Source organism: Cebus imitator, unplaced genomic scaffold (assembly GCF_001604975.1).
Source record: "Cebus imitator isolate Cc_AM_T3 unplaced genomic scaffold, Cebus_imitator-1.0 Scaffold757, whole genome shotgun sequence".
NCBI classification, from domain to species: Eukaryota; Metazoa; Chordata; class Mammalia; order Primates; family Cebidae; genus Cebus; species Cebus imitator.
The window spans coordinates 126,359-131,196 of NW_016108072.1; the positions used below are offsets into that span (position 1 = coordinate 126,359).

The 4,838-nt window shown below is 43.1% G+C and overlaps 1 pseudogene across 1 annotated transcript; it reads right to left on the reverse strand.

Annotated features, from left to right (window-relative positions):
• Positions 1–1,190: 1,190 nt before the first annotated feature.
• Positions 1,191–1,906, reverse strand: LOC108296971 (annotated as a pseudogene). Its single transcript, XR_005198495.1, has one exon. The product of XR_005198495.1 is annotated as a molybdopterin synthase sulfur carrier subunit-like (transcript).
• Between the last annotated feature and the right edge of the window lie 2,932 nt (positions 1,907–4,838).

Here is a 4,838-nt window from a genome sequence, read left to right on the forward strand (position 1 = left end):
CATAAATACATACATACATACATACATACATACATACATACATACTCTGATGCCCGAATGCTCAGGAAGACTGATTTGAGTTATAAAACTATCTTCTGCACAGCTGGCTTTGCATGAATTTACTCTTTCCCCATTGCAATTTCCCTGTCTTGATAAACTGGCTCTGCCTAGGTAGCAGGCAAGGGGAAACTGTTGGGCAGTTACAGTCTCACAGGGTTGTTTTGAGAATTGACGAAAAAAGCAGTGTCTTTTTCTCCCTCACAACTACAGACTCGCTCAACAGTCATTCACCACAACACTTCTGACACCTGATGTGTGGGGGTTGTCTCTCCACACATCAAACAATTCTGTAGCAGACCCTAACTGGGTGTCCTTCAATTTAATTTAATTCTGACACTTTCTACCTGGAGATAGCGTCAGATTGTAACTGCAGTAAGTTCATTACCAGAGGAAATCAGCGTGCTGAGGCACCGGGTTGCAGCAAGGAAAAATGTTTGTTTAATCATAGGGTGACCTAATGAGGGCATGGGAGAAAACCCTAAATCTATCTCCCCAAGGAGTTTAGGGTTAGGGATTTTTTTTTTTTTTAACTTTTGAAATCATGAGTTTCAGTTTATTATTTTTAATATATTTCTAAAAATATACAATATCAAGACTGTCTGATAATGATTTTTTAATAGTTTCCAGTTCTGCCAACATTCCTGTTATGCATCCTTGGTAACAATGCTATCCCTGAACCGGGACGGGGCTGCTAAGGTGGGGTCAGTGGGGGAGTATCTTCCCGAGCCAGTTAAAGTCACTGAGGAGGACCCATACCTCAATGTGAGTTGAGATTCAATTAGAAATTAGTCATGGAAGGACGTGTCTAGCACAGACATCTTTACTCACATTTAAATTATTCAATTTCTTTCCTGCAGTCCTCCTATCTTTAGTTCCATTTTCAATAACGATTCATCCTACAGACCCATTTATCTTGCTTCCTTTTTCTCCCTTTTGTCCTACCGGTATAATATAAGAGATTATACTTCGGTAAACTATCCTAATGTGGAGAGAAAAAAAAATCAAAATGTGATCAATGATAATAAACAAAGTTAAGATTGCATGCTCTAAAAATGTTAAGTGATTAATTGTTGGATGCCCAAAAGCACTCTTTGTTTCTTTTCCAAGATGACGACTCTTCGTATATTTCCTTTTTCCATATGGGCACCTTGGCTTTTAAAGTATCAATGGCGTCGCTCACAGCTTCAAGGGATGCAGCTCTGTGGGCTGAGGACACAGCAATGATTATGCTTGCTTCTGACACTGGAACCAAGCCAAGTCTATGGAGCACTGCTATGTGTTTCACTGGCCATTTCTGCCTAATGTCACTACAAATCTTTCTGACTTCATTATCCGCCATGGGTAGATATGCTTCGTATTCTAAGCTAATGACTTTTTTCCCTTCAAAGTTATTTCTTGTAGTCCCTACAAATCGGGATATTGCACCACAGAGCGGAGAAATCACCAATTGTGAGACTTCATCTACTGAAAGTTTCTCGGCAGTAAAGTTTATAATGTTTTTAGATTTCTCTTCAACTTCATCCATATCTCCTCTATATGGCTCAAAAGCACTACCCTCTGCTAATGGGGGGGATAACAGCAATTTTGTCTCCTGGTTGAAGCAGGAGGAGCTGATCTCCAAGCTTGACATATTCTTGACGAACGGCAAATATGACCTGATTTCTAGCAGCAGCCAATCCAGGATATCTCCTTCCACAGCTGCAATGCTTTTATTTCTTGTGGCACAGAAATGATCTCTGAACGAACTCCTGTTATTTCAGCACTTTTTGCAAAATACAATACTTCAACCTGGCACCGAGGCACCATCCCGCTAGGGACCTCTGGACCTAACCGCAACCGCAGAGGCGCAGGCCGGGATTTTTTTTTTTTTTTTTTTTTTTTTTGAGATGGAGTCTCACTCCATCACCCAGGGTCATGATCTCGGCTCAATGCAACCTCTCCCTCCCTGGTTCAAGCAATTCTCCTGGGATTACAGGCACCTGCCACTGTGCCCGACTAATTTTTTTAGTAGAGACGGGGTTTCATTATGATGGCCAGGCTGGTCTTGAACTCCTGACCTCAGGTGATCTGCCTGCCTCGGCCTCCCAAAGTGCTGGGATTACAGGCATGAACCACCATGCCTGGTCAGGCTGAGGATTTTGTGTTTGTTTTTATGAGACAGAGTCTCGCTTTGTCGCCAGGCTGGAGTGCAGTGGAGTGATCTCAACCTCCAAGTAGCTGGAACTACAGGTGTGCGCCACCACACCCAGCTAATTTTTGTATTTTTAGTACAGATGGGGTTTTATCATGTTGGCCAGGATAGTCTGGATCTCTTGATCTCATGATCTGCCTGCCTCAGCCTCCTGAAGTGCTGGGATTACAAGCATGAACCACCACAACCGGCCGGGGTTAGGGATTTTATTTATTTATTTATTTTAATTTTTTTTCTTTTTCAAAGTTCTGCTGAAGGGGTTAGGGATTTTAAAGGTTTTGGAGTGGGCCAAAGTGTGGAGTTTTGCTTGGTTGGTTTTTGTTTTTTGATGTTTGGCTTTTTGTTGTTTGTTTGAGATGGAGTCTTGATCTGTCGCCAGGCTGGAATGCAGTGACGTGGTCTGGGTTTACTGCAACCTCCGCCTCCTGGGTTCAAGAGATTCTCCTGCCTCAGCCTCCTAAATAGCTGGGACTACAGGCGCCCACCACCATGCCCGGCTAGTTTTTTATATTTTAGTAGAGACAGGGTTTCACCATGTTGGCCAGGATGGTCTCCATCTCCTGACCTCATGATCCACCCACCTCAGCCTCCTGAAGTGCTGGGATTACAGGCCTGAGCCACTGTGCCGTGCCTGGTCTTTTTTTTTTTTTTTTTTTTTTTTTTTAGATAGACTTTCCCTCTTGTCGTGCAGGCTGGAGTGCAAAGGCATAATCTCGGCTCACCGCAACCTCCACCTCCTGGATTCAAGTGAGTGAGTCTCCTGCCTCAGCCTCCTGAGTAGCTGGGATTACAGGCATGCACCACCACACCTGGCTAATTTTGTATTTTTTCAGTAGAGACAGGGTTTCTCCATGTTGGTCAGGCTGGTCTCGACCTCAGATGATCCGCCCACCTTGGCCTCCCAAAGTGCTGGGATTACAGGCATGAGCCACTGCACCTGGCTTGTTTTTTGTTGTTGTTTTTGTTTTTTTGAGACAGTATCTTTCTTGCTCTGTCACCTAGGCTGGAGTACAGTAGAGCAATCTGCAGCCTCAATCTCCTAGGCTCAAGCAATCCTCCCATCTCGGCCTCCTGAGTAGCTGGGACCACAGGCGAATGCCACCACACCTGGCTAATTTTTGTATTTTGTGTAGAGGCAGGGTTTTGCCATGTTGCCCAAGTTGGTCTGAAACTCCTGGGCTCAAGTGATTCTTCTTCCTTGGCCTCCCAAAGTGCATGAGCCACCGGACCTGGTCAGGAGTCTTTAAACTATTTGGCATCACTTGTTCCCCTGGAATTAGGATCTAAAAAAATATCTTAAGCAATTCTTTTTTTTTTTTTTTTAAAGACAGGGTTTCACCCTGTTGGCCAGGCTGGTCTTGAAGTCCTGACCTCAGGTGATCTGCCTGCCTCGGCCTCCCAAAGTGCTGAGATTACAGGCATGAGCCACGACGCCCGGCCCCTCTTAAGCAATTCTTAAACAAAAGCTTTATGATTCTAACATCAGACATTCTATTATAGGAACAGTGGATGCAGATGGTCAGTATCTAGTGCTGCAGTGACTTTTGGTTACAAGAAGTGTGGGCCTAAGTGCGGCCTGATTAATGCTTAATTTTATTTTTTTAATTTATTTAAGACAGAGTCTCTGTCTGTGTCACCAGGCTGGAGTGCAATGGTGCGATCTCGGCTCACTGCAACCTCCACCTCCTGGGTTCAAGTGATTCTCCTGCCTCAGCCTCCCAAGCACTCGAGACTACAGGTGCATGCCACTATGCCCCACTAACTTTTGTATATTTAGTAGAGACGGGTTTTCACCACGTTGCCAGGATGGTCTCCATCTCCTGACCTGTGATTCACCCACTTCAGCCTCCCAAAGTGCTGGGATTACAGGTGTGAGTCACTGCACCCAGCCCAGCGTGATTAATGCTGAATTTTAAATATATGTCTGTCTAGTATTCTTGTTAACCCTGTGAAGACAGCTTCAAGATTTCACAAGGTCAGTCCCACAAGGCTGCCCCACTATTTCTTTATTTATTTTAAGAGAGAAAGGAAGAAAGAGAAAGAATAAAAAAAAAAAAAAAGAAAAGAAAAAATGAAGGAGAGGAAGAATGAGGAAGAGGGAGAGGGAGAGAGAACTGCGGTGTTGCTTTATTGCCCAGGCTAGAATGCAGTCTAAAAATGGGTATGCCTGTAATTGTGTTTAGTAATAGAGACATGGAAAAAAAAAATGAGGGAAGAAAATAACTAACAAACAGCCAACCAATATTTCATTTAAACCTGTAAATAGGTGTGATGTGGTACTGATAAAAGTGTATATTTTGTGTATTTAAAGTGGAGAGTTCTATAAATGTTAATTAAGTTTACTTGTTCCCGATCTGAGTTCAAGTCCTGGATACCGATGTTAACTTTCTGTCTCATTGATCTGTCTGATATTGATGTTGAAGTCTCCCACTATTATTGTGTGGGAGTCTAAGTCTCTTTATAAGTCTTATATATCTGGGTATTCCTGTATTGGGTGCGTATGTATTTAGGATCGTTAGCTCTTCTTGTTACATTGATCCTTTTATCATTATGTAATATCCTTCTTTGCTTCTTTTGATCTTTGTTG